Genomic DNA, 18982 nt, shown 5'->3' on the forward strand with positions numbered 1-18982 from the left:
TAAGCAAAGTAAGAAAGTATTGTCTGCAACTTTACACTAGTGTTTGATTAAATATTATCCATCCAGCAGTTCAGGTTAAGTATTTCTGTAACAAATTACATGTTTGATCCAAAAGAAGGGAGCACTTAATTTTTGCACTGTTTGAACTAAGAAGTACGTAAAGCTGTCAGTGATTTGAGGACAGGATGTTCATAGGGAGACTGTACAGGAATGTATGCCTAAAGGTTCAGCAATAATTTGTCATATGCTTAAAATTTTAATCACATGGTGTCTGTAACTGTTTGCTACATCAGTACAGCTATTGACATCTTGTGTCAAAGAAAGATGCAATTAATATAATTGTTATATTAAAAAGATGAAAGCTCATGCATCCTAGGGAAAAATGATCCAATCATTTTTTTGAATATGCTTTTCCAACACTTGTTAATTATTAGTTTCCCGAATCCTTCACACCTTGAAATACAAAAACGTGAAATATTCTTCTTGCTAAATGAGTCTTATTAGGAAAATGATTCATGTAGGAAAGAATTTGCAGTACATTGCAAGGTTAGTTTGATCAATTGGTAGAGCAAGCACAGTCTTCTAGCCAATTTTATAGGCTGAAGATAAAGAGAGAGACATTTTTCTTTTAAACTTACAGACTATAGTCTCACTGGATATCAGCCACAAGAGATAAGTCATGTGGGCACTTACAAAACACCTCATCTTAATTAGCAGAAGAGACACCAACACACATCACATATCTTCACTCTATGTTCCCTTGGTTCTAACTTAAAAGCAGTGCAACTCCAAAGCCTGTAAAGATCTCTTCTTTCATATGTAAACAATCTGAAAGACAAATACTTACTTCTAAAAAGCTAGGAAAATGTGCTGTCTGGTTAAAAGCTAGTCTTCTCCCATTTTGCTCTTTTTTTAGAAGATAAAGTTTCCTTCCTGTCAGGATACATGGCACTGCACATCAAATAAAAGTATAATTAAAGGACAGTGGCAGTAGTGACAACTTAGCTACTTACCCTACTGTCAAGTTTTACTTTATCTTCAAACTGCTGTACTTACAAAATTGCTGGAAAAACTGCATTACTTTACCTGCTAGTGAGTAATGTTTGCAGTGTTTTAGTCATCCCATCCTCATGCATCTTTTTTTGCCTGGCACTATGGTTAAAATAAAGCTCTCCTATATGGTTTTCCAATGCAACTTTCCATTTTTACTAGTCTTTTAAAGAGCATACTCTCTGAGGTAATGGTTTTAAGTGATTTACTTAGTGTTAGACCAGGGGGAAGAAATCCCTGTGTCCCCTAGAGCAGACACACTTTTAATCAAATATAACTCATAAATCACATTTACAACTTTCAGAACTCAATCAATAAGATACTTTATAGTCTGTAAAAAAATTATCTGGAAAGTAGTAGAAGTACAAGAGGAATGTTAGTGAGGGACCACACACATCTAGGCTCTGCACACTGTCTGTCTTTAGGGACTAAACTGCCAATTTTAACAATGACTGATTTGTCCCAAAACTCTAATGCATTTATAAGCAATGCATAGTTGGCTGATAATGAAGCATTCCAGGAGGCCATAATCAATAGTGCCAAAGCAGAGTAAGTTTACTGTTCCACTTTGCCCTAGTTTGGTAACTGTTATTAATACTTTTCTCATCAAACTTTAGCTAAGGACTTTTGTTCTCTTGGGCAGAAGTTTTCATGGCTTTTCTCTGAAGCAATCTCCAAGTAAGTTACAGAATATCAAGGACTTCTCAATGCTAATTCAGTTACATGTCTTCCTGAAGTTTAATTTGCATATTTAATATAGCAAATTCTTCATCAAGTGTTTAATTTGTACACATAAAACTGAACAGTCTCCTGTAGCAAAAATTACCCTATTACACAGTACTTCATCTAGGACTGGTACATAAGTCAAAAGCAAGTTCTGTAAATTACTGCTCAAATATCTGCATAACTTCAATTATATAGTAGATAACTTTCTCATAATTTCTGGACCATGCATTAGAAAAAATGAAATTAATCACCTCATATTAGATGCTTCAAAATGAATTCCCTGTTTGTATATTCCCCTGTTGTTGCCTGTTTGAATATTCCCCTAATGACTCAAACATAGTGTGTATGTTTTGTATGAAGATTTTTTTGAACTTTTTTTCATGCAAGAGACACCACAAAATTGTTGTACTCTATGCTGAGAGAAAAGAAATCCAGAGAAATGTTATCTCAACCTTTTGAAGATCTAATGACAGCAGCTTTCATGAAATATAAACAAATGCCTGCAGCTGTTGTATCAATATTCAAACTGAACACATACTCCAGTGATACCAGAGAGTGGTGGCTAAGAGACTTTGAAGTGACATTCAGATGGAAATGATCTTATCGGACTGAGTTCAGACAGCTTTGCCTTTCATTCCTTTTTGAGACATCTGCAGAAAGTACTGGTAAATATCTGGATGATTTCAGTTTTTGAAGCCAGAAGACTAGAACAAAACAGAATATGTGAGAGCTGTTAACAGAATATGTGAGAGCTGTTACCAGCTCTTACAACACAGAAAGAAAAAAAAAAAAAGGAAATAGTACTGATGCATGAAGACTTTGCATTAGAATATATTTCTGTTATTACTTTCAACAACTTAGATGGCAATTTTATGCAAAGATAAATGACAAGAAAACTGCAATGACAGCTCAGAAATCTATTTTCTAGCCAAACTGAAAGTGACTTTTAGTGTTAGGCCTATAAGGGATCATGTTGTCACTCATTTAAGACAGTTCCATATGCTGAAAATGTTAAATTAAGTTCCTAAGTGAAATTAAGTGATTGAGTCTTTAATAGGTTTAAATACTTAGCCTTTTAAATCAAAACTGCCAATAATTTTACTTTAAGAGAGGATGGGAGAAATTTGTTTGACAAAAAAAAAAAAAAAAAAATCACAAATAGTAAAGTTGGAAACAGCCAAAAAATCTTCAACCAAATTTAATGCGTAATTGCCCTATTTCAGTTTTAATAAGCTCTCTACAATGGAAGGTACCAAAACCTCACTGGAATCAGAAACATACTGAGGTATCTCCGTAAATAACATGAAAAGTATCCCTCATACTGCACATCCTATGGCTTTCTGATGGACACAAATGAACCTGTTTGTGATGTTTGTAAAAGATTGTCTATTTATAGAGCTGCTTTGTTTTGTGATGGGAGATTCAAGTAGAATAGCAGAATGCTGAGGAGGGGAGCTGAATGGATTTGAACTGTAGAAAACAACTATTTGAATCCTGCATAGCATCCATGTTTTAAGAACTAATCAGAGGCTAAATATATACACATCTAAAGCTATGTCCAAGTTTTCAAAAAATAGGTTGTCATACGGAGCCTTTGATTTTCCACTGATGATATGAGGAGAGTATATCTGCGAAAGTTTCCTACATGGCTTTCTGTAGATATGATGCATGGGTCAAAGGAAACATGATCTGGTTTGGGGTAGTCAATTTCCAGGCAAAACCTCTCCTCATCCACAATGAAAATATAGCATATAATAAAATTAATGTATTTATTTATGTACTATCATAATCAGAGTCCTCTGGCATGAAGTCATATATGAAAATGTTGACAATAACATATTTCTGGTATTCAGCAATTGGTACCAGCAATTGGATGGACATACAGAGGCCTGTCTGCATGATCTTACGCAGAAAAGTACTGAGTAATCAAATTTCTATTCAAACTTGGCAGGGCATGAATCAGATCTGATCTACAAGGCATGATGCTGCACTAATGCACACAGATGGTAGTAATTCTGCCAACTGTGTGAATTCCTATGCTAATAAAATCACATTATTTATGATTCCTTCACACACTGCTTCAAGACAAGTGATTTTTCAGATAAAGTCAAAGCATGACCATCTGTCACTGATCCTAAGGACATGCATAGAATGGAGCAATCATGCAGCATCTGGTCAAAGTATGACTCAAAAGGCTCATGAGGAAACATAGCCTGGAATGTGATATGAAAAAGTTATTGTAAGTAAAGTAAAGTAAAGTAAATTATTAGAAGTATGATAAACCAGACATATAGCAAGTTAAGTAACACTTATAGTACGAGATCTGGATTTTCTTTCATTGTAAGAGCCTGAAATCTGTACCAAACCAGAAATACTCTGAATTTAGATTTCTCTCCAGAGAAATTACATATCAGAGCTTCTATAGGTTTCTTAACATGTTGAATATATGCTGTGTATCCAACTTGTAAGACGATGTTTTCTCTTGTGTAAGCCAATCACCAAGGAAGGATGCACCAAGATAAAGGTTTTTAAAAATTATTTGAGCAATCAATTCCATTGAGACTGAAAGAAAGTACATTTATGTAATTACTAGACAGGCATATTTTTTATTAAGAACAAAAAGGATTTGATGCCAAGAATGAATTATGGATACTTGATATATATGGAGAGCGCTAATATAGGAAAATTTATATTTAAAAACTGTTCAGTGCAAATGAATCCTAAAGTTACTTTTCCCCATTAATGTATTAAATTTTAAAACCCTCAAAGAATGAAATTTTCTTCTGGGAAAATAAGGAAGGAAAAAAAAAGTCACTGATGACATACATGTGACTGTTCCAGAGAAACAAAACTAAAAGCTTGTGTTCTGTGAAAATACATAATGGATCAGATCCTCTGTGGCTGGTCCTTGGTACTGGGCAGTGGATTTAAAACTGTTCATCAGAAGTATCTGTATCCACAATCTAATGTTTCTATTGACAAGCACTGTCAGATGGCTCAGCACTGTCTGTGCTGATGGTTACGGACAGTTGGTTCGGACTACAAGAAAACTGACTCCCTCTGGATGATCTGCTAATCCTTTGTAGAAAAAATGAATTTAGAATTCACCTTTGTGGAATGTGATTGGTGTCAAATATGTTTTATTTGACAGATTACAGCACCTGTTAATTCATTGGGCTTCCTGCTCTTTATGATATTGTATTAGCTTTCAAAGGCAAGTAATCTGAATTATCAGACTTCCTGTGATTAGGAAAGGATGCAAATAAGGATCTCCTTGAGACAGACCTAGAAATTTGAAAAGCCATCTAGATAAAGAATGGACAAGTGAATTAATTAACCAGCAGAATCACATCATCATGATCCCACAAAAACAAACAAAACTACAGAAGAAAATGCGGGAAGAATTGCAGTGAGGGAGCAGAATTCCAAGGTCATAGAATGAGTCTGAGGCTAATTCAAGAATACAGGTGAACTTGATTTTTAGTCTCCTACGCTATTTAAAAGTACAGCTTCTGTGTCATGCACTGTATTTTTTTTTAGATTAAAATAGAAAATAAAATACATCCATAACTGGAAAATCAGTTATTGCAGAGCATGCATTGAATTGCTTCTCATGTCCTGACATAGTCTGCCTAAATTGCTCCTACAGATAGGTTTTGGCCCTATGAAGTGATTTTAGGTTTACTTGGAGATAGAGGCAAGGATGCTCTTTTCACTTCTTTATCTGGTTTTTCTTTCTTTCTTCAAATACACTGTGTTGACTGAGAAACAGTTGCATTCTTTGATTTGTGACAGTTCATTTTACCTTTCTTTCAGAATATTCGGCTTTCTTATTTCTTCCCTTACACTGAACATTGTCAGTGCAAGTACCCCTTCTACTGTTAATATCAAACAATTGAACAGTTTGCTTCAAGAAGCTAATTCTGCAATGCCACAGGACATCATCTGGCTCCAAAATTTATCTCCTTCAAGTCAAACTCTTTCTGATACAATCCAATTTCATGAGGGTATTTTTCTTTGATACCTTTGATTCAGCTTTATAATCCACTATGTATAGCCAAAGAAAACTATTTTTGTGGTCTCTGAGTGATTCAGTTAATCTCAGAATATATGTACTCTACCTTCTTAAATCCTTTCCCCCTTTCCTTTATCCTTATTGTAGCTCTGATGCGACATGTGCAGAGAGCATCAAGTTGGGTGGTGGATTCTATTCTCTGCTGTATCATATGTGTGATGGTCGAGTGGTCACGAAAACAAGGAAAATAAGCCACAAGCTCCTGCAGATTTCCAGAGAATGGCTTATGGAACCATCAGAACAACAAAAAGTACAGGCCATAGGTTTTATGGTCAAAGAGAGAATAAATAAAGCACAGGGATTGCTAGAGTCAAATTGTAATGCAAGTATTTGGATATACTTTCTGAAATAATGGGATAGCAGTGACCGTATTCAGCTTTTTATTCAAATTCTCCAGTTATTTCCTAGCATTGTCTCTAGGTGGTGTATATGTTAACCAAATTTCAACCCCAAATTTTCATGGGATTTTTCCCTCCCCCTTCAGCATTTTTCCCATTAAAAAAAAAAAAAAAAAAAATTGAAGATCACAATGGCTGCTAATTCAATTGAGCCCCTTGCTTGCTGTGATAGTATATTGGCTTTTATAAGCCAATGCTTTGCACAATCAGACATCCCAGGGTTAGAAAAGGAAGTAAATAGGACCTCACAATGCTACATAGTGAAGTGTTAACTGGAAAACCAGTTTTTTTCCAAAAATACTCTGTTTTTTTTCTGCACATGTTGACCAAACCCATTCATTTTTTCCACAAATAAAGAAAGAAACTCCATAGTTCAGTCTTCATTCAGTGATGATGTTAGGGAAAAAATCAAGGACTTTTAAGAAAAACAGTCCAAGTAGGACTTGGAATAATATTACTAGTTCTGAAATTGCACCCAGATTTACACCAGGAAATACTACCAAGAGATAACTGAATTGATATTTTGTTTAGTAAGTATTATCTCATTTTCAAAGTTACTTTCATTATCAATTATAGATAACCACAGAGAAAACAAATTACATGTCAATAGCACACAAAACCAAGAAGAATATTGAAGGAGTAGTTAAAGTAAAAATATTTTATCTGCTAAGCATTCAGTAACACACCAGTAGCAAAGAATCTCACTTGCACTTTAAGTCTCACCGACATTCCCTATTAAATGGGGTACACAACAATTCTACTGACCTGCCCTCCCCACCACAGGGACCAATACAAACACCTGTAGCCACAACCACAGTGAACACCTTTTTCACAGAATTCATCTCCTGCTGACTCATGCAAAATGAGCAGGTTAGTTCAGAGAAATGTTACTCCTGGTGGGTGCTGCATGGCCCAGACTGCCTCTGAAAGCAGTGTGGCAGATGGTACACACAACATGCTCACATATGCTTTGCTGCATCTGTAAAATTAACTTAACTTTTTACTAGTTACTTAAACTGGTCTGGACTGGAAATCAGAAATGTTTTCCACATAGTTGGATTAGAAAAAGAGTGATGCAAGTTTGTAACAGCAGCCACACACCAGCAAGGAGACTTCCACCTGAGTGGAAGAATCTACAAAAGAAAGAGTGACTTGGCCTTAATACCTGGACTACTGTGTCCACTTCTCGGCTCCTCAGTACAAGAAAGACCCAGAGATACTGGATACGGTCCAGCAGAGGTCACGGAGATGATGTGAGATCTGGAGCACCTGTCTTATGAAGAGAGACTTCAAGAACTGGGTCTGTTTAGTCCAGAGGAGAAAAGACTGAGAGGGGGGGCCCTAAATACATATAAATATCTCAAATGCAGGTGTCAGGAGGATGGTGGCAGTCTCTTTACAGTGGTGCCCAGTGACAAGATAAGAAGAAATGACCATAAACTAAAACACAGGAAGTTTCATCTCAACATGAGGAAGAACTTTACACTGAGAGTGGCAGAGCATGGGAACAGGCTGCCCAGGGAGGTCAAGTAATCTCCCTCTCTGGCAATATTCAAAATCCATCTGAGTTATGTCCCTGTGTTGCCTGCTCTAGGTGACCTTGCTTTGGCAGGAAAGTTGGACTGGATGATCTCCAGAGGTTCCTTCAAACCCTAAAGGTTCTGTAATTCTGTAACCAAGAAATTGTTAAATAGAAGATGATAAAAATGTCCCTTTCTTTATACTGGGGCTCGAAAAAAGGAGATGCTGAGTCAGCTTCTTTTATTTCTGCTCACACTGCCCTAGGGAAGTTGGCAAGTCAAAAATACTGTAAAAGCTATAACAAAAATGAGGGAGAATAAACAAACAAAAATGGTGGCAGGAAAAGATACAAAACAATTATGAAGTTGAAATATAGAGATTGTTGTGTTTTCTATAAATATACACAATAGCATATAAATAGTTTATTGCTGTTTGGGAGAACAAAGCCAGAAAATAAAAAAGGATATAATTTAGTATTATGTGGTCTGTAACATAACAGCAAAGAAGAAAGGAAGAAACAGCACTGGTCAGGGTCAATAAGAAACATTTCTGGTTTCAAAAAAGAGTCTACTTTTAATGACATTTCCCAGTATACTCATAGATACTTTCAGCATCTTTCTCCTTCACTTTTTGCTTTTTAGTAGACAGATATTGATTATAACTTTCTAAAAAACTCATGAATCAAATATTTAGGGGAAAGACACTTTTTGTTCAGGGAGCACCCATTAGAGCAGAAAATGAAAATAGCCATGCTATGAGCAAAAAATGGTGGCATAGATAAATTAAGATATTGCCAGAACTTATAAAAACCTTAATGTCATGGAGAGTGACTAGGCCTTATTGATTATTACAAGTAAGCTTCATCACTACTCACACAGTCCTGCATGTTTTTGGCAAGTTGTTCATGTGAAAAATAAGCTACAGCAATATAATAGGAAAGTATTAATCTACTGCTTCTGAAACTGTTACAATGCAGCAGGATTTCAAAGTTCTGCCACTGGAGCCAGAAGAAAGAATGAAGAATGTTGTGGTTCTGGAAATGCAGCAAACGTGGTGTATTTTCCACAGGCAACAGAAAATGCAAACAGGTGCAGGGGTTGGTAAAGCTCCATTTGAAATCTCCTTTTAGCAACTACAAAGTGGCAGGCATTCCCTGCTCTGAGATAGTAAGATTAACACTGCAAGCTGAAAGAGTATGTGGAAAAGGCAAATATAAAACAGTAATTTTCTTCCTCAGAGAGCTCTGAGCCTTTATTAGCATTCCTGTGACCAAGAATTTTTTCTTTATCCTTTTAAGAGAACTTCAGCTGGATTAAGTACAATGCCCATGACTACTTTTCTTTATAACTGCTCATTTTATTTTCCTTTTCTAGATTTGTATTTTAAAAATATTGTCATTGTTCAGCTGCCCTATCACACAACCTCACAAACCTGTCCTGCCTGCTGTTAAGTGCACAGTAGTAATTCCTCTATCCTGTTCCCTGCTCCTTTTCTTAAATGTTATCAACATTTTAGCATATCTAACTGGGACCAAAGGCTTAATAACCTTTTTAATGGACCTAAAATCCTAGACAAAGCAAAACAGACAAAAAAACAAAACCCCAGGATGCCCCTTGAAACAGACACATTTTGAGCCAACATTGTGGATCAAAATATTCAGTTCTGACAAAATTTATTGTTACTGTTCCTTTTAAATCTTTTGCCTCCCCAGCATCTTTGGATAAATTTTAGACCCACAAGCATCAGTGGCTGGATTATTCATGGGAATGTTCAGGCTTTAAATCTGGGCTTACACTCTTTTTCTTATTCTCAATTGCACTCGGGTTGGTCTTCAGAAATGTTGAAAAATGGGAGACTGGTTCTGATCATCCAGAAATTAATTTCATATTCTCAATTCCTCTCTTGAGTCTCTCTGAATTCAACTTTAAAGGAAGAAAATTATGCAGTCTGCTGGATCTCAAAGAACAAAGAATGAAAGGTCCCTTCATACTCCATTTTTTAATGCATAGAAAGTCTTGATTTTCTGCACCTTTTCCCTACATTATTATTTTTTATGAGTGGTTTAAAATGTTTTTATATCAAGGGAAGAATTAATTTAATAGGAGTTTCTGTAAAACTCCTGTATAGGAATCTCTAAACAGAGAAGGCTGTGTAGTGATTTTACAATGCTTTTAGCTGGACATTTGATAAAGTACACATGTATTTAGTAAGAACATTCCCACCTTATGTTTTTTTTTTTTCCTTATTGCAACAAAAACTCCATAATTTATACCTCAGAAAAACCTACAGTGATAAAACTTTAAAATTTTGCAATTGTGCTGCATAAAATCCAAAACTCAGTAGCATGCTCCCTTTAATACAAGAAAATGCACAAGAAGACATGGATGTACAACAGGGTCTGGGCGTCTGCTGTGAAACTCTAAAAGGAACTTAAAAGGCTTGTGGCTGTACACATTGTACACATTTTAGTCATAGAAATCTTTGATTGATTTTGCTCTTTATTTTGCTAACACTCACCAGTTGCTGAAGCCAACTGTACATATGAGTAAAAAGAAACAGCCATTCATTTAGAATTTCCATAAGATAATATTAAGAATATTGCCACATGATGGAAAACAACTTTGGCAGCCAGATGATTCTATAGTTTTCCATTTTGGTTGGTAGAAGCTAATAGGGCCTTTGTCTTTTTTTTTTTTTTCCTGAGTTTATTTTTTCATATTTGTATATTTTCTATACTATTCAAGTGTCTTTTAATACTTACTTATAATACAGTAGTATTATTTTTGTCTTGCATAGGGCTAAAAAATCCATTTAAGAAAATTCTTGATACAGAGAAATACAAGTCACATAGGAAAATTTTTTCATTTGTGGAAGTCATTGTTTGAAGTATGAATCTAACAGACTATCTGTTTGGGCAATGTAACAATCCTTTTCTCTGTTTGATGATGTATTCACTATTTTCAATAATTCCACTAAATCACAGGGAGACTCCTCATGCTGACAAGTTTTAAACCTCTTCATGTTCTGCACAGAACTTATTTACATCTGTAGAATTTAGGTATATTAGTATATCATGCTGCTAGGAAATTCACCTTCTGAATCCTAGATTTCCTGGGTAACTAAAATGCTAAATCACTAAAATGTTTTTGCTGTATAATTACTTGCCTATTTTATTACCACAAAATGTTATTACAAAAATATAAAGAAAGCACAATGGGAGAAAGAAAACCAAGATCTTATTTTACATAAAAGAAGTGGCTTCCTCAGAAGGAGGTTGGAGGCTTGAGGAGCCTCACAATGGTAACTGCCTAACACCTATATTATAAATTTTCCTCCTTTTTAAACACCAGCAGTTTAAGATTTTATGTAAATGCAGGCAGAAGTGCTCCATGAAGATGCATGAAAAAGAACGTGTCAGGCACTCTTAATTAGAAATAATGTGGGGTTTCATGCTTGCGTCAGAAATTTATGCTTAGGCCAGGAAACAGCAAAGCCATTTTCTCTTCAGTCACATTTTGTAATTAGCCAACATCCTTCCAAACTGGCCACTGGCCTTGGAAGGTGGCATGAAAGGACTGGCCAGGTGACATGGTCCTGAGCAGGACACTTTACTGAGGTGCCTAGAGAATCCTGATGTTCATGCCACTCTCTCAGCAAGCTGCAAGTTCCTGAGAGTGCTCTGGGAGCAGACCCACAACTTCACACCCTGTGTGAAGGAATGAAAATCCTTTTGTTTTTAATCACAGCATTCTTGAAATCAAAATGTCAAGTTAGTAAAGCATACTGTTATCCTAACTCAGTAGCACAGATGATTTCTAACTATTAAATTAACTGTGCTGTAGAAGCACACACAGTCTTCTATGTCTCTTTCTTACATGTTACATAATAAAGCTCAAAAACATTATTTAATACCTCACCTGCTTTATTATCCAGTATCTCCTGGGGAAGAACTCAAATGAGTCAAGCTCAGAAAATAAGCATTGCCAAACTGCCAGGGGAGACACAGGATTTTTGCAGATGACTTGATTATCAGCAAGTTAGCACAACAGAACAAATGGCTTCAATTCAGGAGTTACTGAAAGAAGGTTTTCCCAGAAAATGCCATAAATGGAGAAGTAAAGCAAGAAAAAAGCAAGTATTTGTCACTTACATGACAATGATTACCTTCAAATGAAAAATTGGGGCATTGCAGCCTAATATGTTGCAAGCTTTAGAAAGAACCAACTTTATATTGACATTTTCAAGTGGAAAATGAAGGGGAGAAAGCTTGTTCCCTGCAAATTGTACACTCACCATTATTTCATTTTCTGCTATCTGTTGCCCAGAATAGAGTTTGTTGTCAAATTGTTACAATTCTCATAAAAAAATTACTAAGACAAGAAAACATTCATCCACCCACATTAAAGAAATAGTGATTCAAGAGCCAAATGCTAGAAATAGTAAAATTTCACAGGTCTGGTCCATGCGATGAGGAGACATAGGTTTTTCTACTGCTTTTATCAATTGTTTTTTCCAGAAAGGCTCATTAATGCAAATCCTTATAGCAAAATGCTACAGCTATCTCATTTTTAGTAAAATCCAAATAAAAATAAGCAACTTAAAACAACACTTAAAACCAATACTTCTTATTTTAAATGGCTCATGCCTGGATGTGAATGGATGTGAATAAAAGACAGAGGATGTACTAGCAAACTGACAACTCTATAAACATTTTCTATAATTACTAACCTTTTTCACCATAATGTCTCAAAACTACTTATGCCCAACAGGCTCCATAATCTATTTCGCAGAACGGACTTGTGACATATATATCACACCTCTGTTAAATAAGGGAACGTTATAGCTCTATGGTATAGCATAGAGCTCTATATGATATGCTACAGCAGTAGATTCTACAGCTGTTCTGGAGCTCATTGGTTGTGGGTATATGGCAGCTTCAATCATAAATAACTTTACAGACACTGGGACAGCAGTTTTTAAGACTTTGTTGGTACTTTGGAAAGCTCTTTCTAAATCTCAACAAACTCTTTCTGATTATCCTCCCCCTAGGTATAATTAAGGTTTAATCACATATTTAGTCTTAACAATCATAGAAAACTTTCACATCCCTTTACAATTTCATTAAGTCCTCTGGAGGGATTTGAGATATGGGTTGATTTTAAGTAATAAGCTTATATAAATGATCAAAGAAGTAACAGAATGGAGGGATCCTAAATCAGGGTCTGATGTAGCAGAGTACCTGCATCCTAAACATAAATCCCATGAATCACAGAGGTTCCTTACACTCTTAAAATTAAATACATGTAAAGCTTACATGCTTCACTGAATCTGGGACATGATACCTAAATTAGATGAAAATGAAATATTAAGTTGAATGAAAGCTCATATTGACATCTTTCTGAAGTGGAAAAATTCTACAAAAATGTTCAGGAGAGCGTAAGAAGGATTAGTCTAAAATTGCTTCACCTCTTCCTTGTGAACTCAGTTTCTTTTCCCTCAAAATCTTGTTTTCCTTTGATTTCAAAAACACTTCAGCAAATTAACCCACATTAAAATAAAACTGATAGAACATGATGTCATCGGCTTGGAGATATTTCAGATATCTTGAAATAGTCTCCGTATTTTTGTGAACTAGGAAGGAAAAAAACAAGGACCATAAGCTAAGTCCAGGTGACTGTGAAGCTAATATGATTACTCAGAGACACAGGGTATTATAAAGTGTTAACAAGTTACACTTCACAAGGTTTGCATTGTCTTATATCAAAGTTCAAAATTATATCCTCAAGTGAAGGTGCAGAGAAGAAAATTAATTTATATCATTCCCTTTTGCTCACCCAAATAAAATTTCTGTTGAATTATATTGAATGGAACAAATTGTGGGAATGGCTAGCTATTTCCTATGAAAATTGCTATAATCTCAACTAGTTTATCAAATCCAGCATACAAAGTTAACTAGTGGCTAAATCTTTGATCTTAACTAGTCTACTGTGTTATTAGTTTTCATCCCCACTCCCTAAAAAAAAGTCTGAAGGGAAAACTTACTACATTTTTTTTAAATCTAGTCAAAAAACTAGAGTTCATTTGGAAGTTTTCCATACACAAACACAAACAGTGGGACATCAAAAGATATCTCATGAGTCTAGACAGAAGCTGAGGTTAAATGACATCAAATTAATGACTCTGGGAATTTATAGATATCTCTAAACACATTACTTTATACCGTCTCAGAGAGTCTTACAAAGTATGAATCATTTTGAAGGTGGACAAAATGAGTGAAAGAACCCTTGAACCCTGGAAAAACAGGTTTTGGGGTAACCACATCCCATTTTTTCTCTCTGGGTACCTCAAATTGAAACCTGAACGTGGAGATGAAAGTGCAATTGTCTTTCTTCAACCTCTTTATATCATTTTCACTGGCTCACTTTTCTTTTTGATGAAAATGTCACAGACTTGCTTTAAATCATAAATAGATGGTATAAATGTTATTAAGGAGATAAATAGTTCTACTGGAGACATGAGATTGTTCTAAATATGGCTGAAATAAAAAAAAAATTGGACCAACTACATTTCTTTTCAAAGCCAAAGACATAAAGACAAAACTCTCCATACTTGTCTGAGATGAATTATGGTAATCAATGACACAAGCTAGAAATGTTACATTAGGAACGACATCTAGATTAGAAACTTCTAATGTCCAGGGTGATAATATCAAGTATTTCTCAACAAATCAGGAATTCAACAAGTGTATCCTGGGGAACAAATGCAGCAAAGTCTTTAGTGTGACTGTTCCAACCTAGATGCCTGCAACAGCCTTCCATTTTACTGCTATTTTTGCAGCTTTGTCAAAGGAGTTGACCTTTAAGTAATGTACAAAATATACACAGGCAACATATCAAATTCAACAGATTTTCTGGCTTTAACACATGACATTTAAATACACTTTTTATTGAACAATTTATAAAACTTTTACGGAATACTAAAATTTTTGGAGACTTTAAAAATGTTAATCTTATAATTAACAGTCAAGGATATACTATCTTCACACATGCAAGACACTGATATTCCAAACTATTGCTATGAACTTTCCAGTAATACACCACCATCTGCTTTCATGCTAAAGCAGAGCCATAGCAGTTTTTTCCACTTGTGAGGGAATTTCACAATGAAGCCGATAACACAGCTTAGCTAATAAAGAAAGAATGATACATTTAATATTAAAGTAAAAAAGCTTATTTATACAGAAAAGAAAAAGAAAAATGGGCAGTGCGGAGTACACTATCTACCCTTATACCCTATTGATAAAATCCTCCCTTTCTATTGGATGAAAGCAGTCATGTAGCACTCACCACTGAGTAATGAAGATTAATTTTATGTGACAAACACATTTTCTATGATGCATTATAACAAAGGTTTAAAATACATCTCGTACTAACTTCTAATTTCCTATTAACTTTGGTAATTTTTAAGTTAAAAAATAGAAGAACAGAAATACTGAAAGCAGTCTTAAAGGGAACAGAGGCCTCAGATGGTTGCCCTTCCATGCTGTACACTAAATCCTCACTTTGGCCTTGGTTATATAACCAGTGTTGATAACTTCAGTTTGAATTTGGCAAATACACTGATTTGTATGTTTACTTTTCTATTTCCTTAGAAAACTGGAGATACACTTCCATTTCAAAAACTATCATTTAGAGATATTTCAGAGGTATCTGTTTAGAGTAAGTACACTGTGTATTTAGATAAACTGCTATGGCCTAATATATACATGGGGACATATATGACTTGAATTTATTTATTGTAAGGACAGAAAAACCTGCTAGAGCTCACTAGTTGAGGAACAAATGAATAAAACCAAGAAATCACATTTAATAACACTCATTAAGTTAAAATAGATAACTGATAATGACATTCACTTGCTCTCACTCTAGAAGGTGCTCTTATGCACTGTAACAAAAATAGTTAGCAACCAACTAAGTGTATCTTACCATAGCTATTTAATCAACAAATTCACCCATTCTAGAGAAGCCAAGATATCCACTGAGGGTTTGTATGTAAAACCCTGTGTACCCCATGTGCACTGTTAATATGCCAGGTAAGTGTACAATGAGATTTTTGCTGAAATTTAGTAAACAGTAAGTAAAAGGCAGATCACAAAGATGATCAATGAAAATAAATCACTGAAATGTATAGGTATACATAATAGCGTGTTATAACAGATTACAGGTATCATTAAGGAGTCAAGAGAAACTTTCCTTGACTGTCATGAAGTTTCTGTATAGCATACATGACAATTTACTTTCTCCATTGGGAAGTCTATGGTAAATAATTATAAAATTATTGAAGATTCTCTTATCTCCTGTAATTATGAGCTCTCTCTAGATTTCTTGAAGAACAGGTCTCTGAATATCAAAGGTTTATAATCAGTTGGTTGAATTCTGGTTTCATTAAATTATCAATCTCATTGAAAATTTAGGATTAAATAAGATCACTCTATGCTGTAGTTACTTTTCAGCCACTAAATACAGGATCCATCAAGTCATATCCTGATCTATATAAAGATGCAATATGACAGCACATGAGCTCTGGGATGCAGCTGCCCCAATGAACTCCCAGCCAATGAACATGTCAGATACAGCAGCCCTGGCTCACCCAGCAGCACTAGCTAAAAGAAGGAGGCTGTTCCCTGTATTGAGCAGGGGGTTTTAGAGGGTAAAAGCAGAGCTCTGTGAAAAGAGAACTTAATTCATCTTCTCCACACAAAAAAAAAAAGAAAAAGAAAAAGAAAAAGAAATGCTATTCTTCCAGTACTAGAACTATCAGACAACTTATGTGGAAATATTAATCTCTGTTAATATCTCAACATCATGGAAGCTGCAGGAAAGCAAAAGGCAACTCTTCCACTTTTAGGAAAACAAAATAGATACATCGTGGAAACTGGGTGTTTGACCATTAAAAGATGATATGGTTGTACAGCTGAAGCTATGTTCTCCAAAGGAGCTGCTTGTTTCAGGGTTTCTTAAAAGCTTCTATTCTGTTTTATTGAACGGAATGGTTACTGGTGTACCTTACGCAGAGTCAGTCCTAACCATCAGAGATTCAGTTACAACTGCAAGTTAGTGCAAGAGCCCCCTGCTTTTAATTTCCTCTTGGGGTAGTCATAATTCAGTCATATTTTCACACATGATATTTGAAAAAAAATCACAGAAAGAAAGAGAGAAGTCCCCTTCATTTACATAACTAAGATAAACTTCCTTGGAAGACAAATTTCCTTGGAAGTGGAGTTGGTGGTCAACCTTTTCCAAGAGGTCAACTCACAGAACTCTGCTGGCCTGCACTGGCTAAGCTTCAAAGGAGAAAATTACTTAGAACACTGTATTTTTGAATGGGCAACATAAAAATACCTTTTTCAATCAATGAAACTGAAGGTACTTTCCCCAAAGTCTGTGGGACATGGAAGTACTCAGCCTAGATAATATCATTCAAACACAGATCATGTCAGTTATCATCAAAAACATGAAACCATAGTGATGCCTTAAGTTTTAGCTTCCATATTTTTCAGATGCTGTGCTGCCTTGGTGTGTAACTCTGAACTTCATATAAAGTGTTAGCATGTTCTCTTCACAGGGTAGTTAGACAAAACAATCCTTTTCCAGTTTGAGAACCAAGGACAGCCGTGACAACCTCAGGCCCTAAAAGCATAAACAATGGTGAATTGAAGAGAGCTAACTGAAAGGATGGGACTTCATAACCCGAGACTGTAATTGGACAATGAATCCCAATATGCTAATGTACTGAAACTTATAAAAATGTGAAACCTCATGACTGGTCGTCAATTTTGTGACCATTTTGGTGTAGCCCTGGCCAGGCTTTTGTGCTGCTCAAGGTGTATCCTTTAAGGGCTTTTAATAAATATCTACTTTATTCTTTAACTCTGTCTGATCTCTGTTCTAGGTCAGCCTCTCTAGGCATCACCAGAAGACCCTTGGGGACCGACAGATCATCTGGAAGGTCAGAAGAAAGCAGCAATCTGACACTGGTGGAAGGAAGAAGTGGAGTCCCATAGAGTAGTTATGCACACATACTGATATGGCCTATTATCACAGGATGTCTGTCAAACTCCTGCTTAAATTGAACATTGCCTACTTCTGGCATAAGCCTATCAAAAAGTCAATAACTACCGTCATCCAAAACAGCACAGATGATGCTGACAAAAGGGATGCCAACTGCATTCTTTGGAACACAGAAGGAAATTCTGGCACATGAAATGTATGCAAATACATAAAAAACTTTATTGAAATGATGAAAATACATCATTGAAGCACTAACTATTTCATATTTTATGGAAACACACTTTTTTTGGTGTTTTATGGAAACACACTTTTTTAGTTTCGTTATTTCATGTTGCAGTTTCCAGCTGCAGAGTATTGTAACCAAGTGCAAAGAGTATGCCCAGAGACCAAATATGTAGAAAATACTCATGGGATTCAATTTTAACACTGAAAATTTGCAAATATATGATTTATTATAAAGTTGAAAAGGCTACATGGTAAAATATTCTCTGATATCTAAGCAACATGACAATTTTTTTTTTTTGAGCTGCCAGTCAGTGACTGCTTTTACATATAGGGAGTGCAATGACCTATTTTTAGACAGTAATACAATGTGATGCTATCTCACATACACTAGCAGTCTGGCAAGGGCATTCTTTACTCTCGTTGCTTCTACTTCCTACTGTGGGAAGTTCATTAGGAGGATGATACAGTTATATAACCATATTCTAAACATTTTTTGGTTCTTTTCCTGTACATCAGTAATGCCCTTTATGAGAATTATCTACTGCAATTCATAAACCAGAGTACCTTAAAAGCTGAAACAGTTTTTGAAGCCAGCTATGAAATTTAGTCTAAAAAGAACTTTCTGAAAAGCAATAACAAAAAGCAATTACAATTACAAAACAGAAATATTGATCACTTTGCCTTATAGCCTTGATTCATTTTACAAAGAAACCAAAATTACTAAAAGAATTATTTTTTATTCAAATTCCAATTATGTTCATTTGATTGATCTGTGCTTTATGAGCAACAGTAGTAGAAGTATAAATGAGTTACAGAGAAAAAGAAAAGCCTTTTTCAACAAAGGATCTGACACAGTGATGGAAAAAACCCAGTCTGTAGAAATGGAAAACATAATCTTTTGAGGAAGTCAACTTACT

At 35.3% G+C, this 18982-nt stretch overlaps 1 protein-coding gene across 4 annotated transcripts in view; it reads right to left on the reverse strand.

The window, feature by feature from the left end:
* The window catches only part of EYS (eyes shut homolog), a 789226-nt gene that overhangs the window by 173995 nt on the left and 596249 nt on the right, over positions 1-18982 (reverse strand). The window lies entirely within an intron of this gene.

Source organism: Motacilla alba, chromosome 3 (assembly GCF_015832195.1).
Source record: "Motacilla alba alba isolate MOTALB_02 chromosome 3, Motacilla_alba_V1.0_pri, whole genome shotgun sequence".
NCBI classification, from domain to species: Eukaryota; Metazoa; Chordata; class Aves; order Passeriformes; family Motacillidae; genus Motacilla; species Motacilla alba.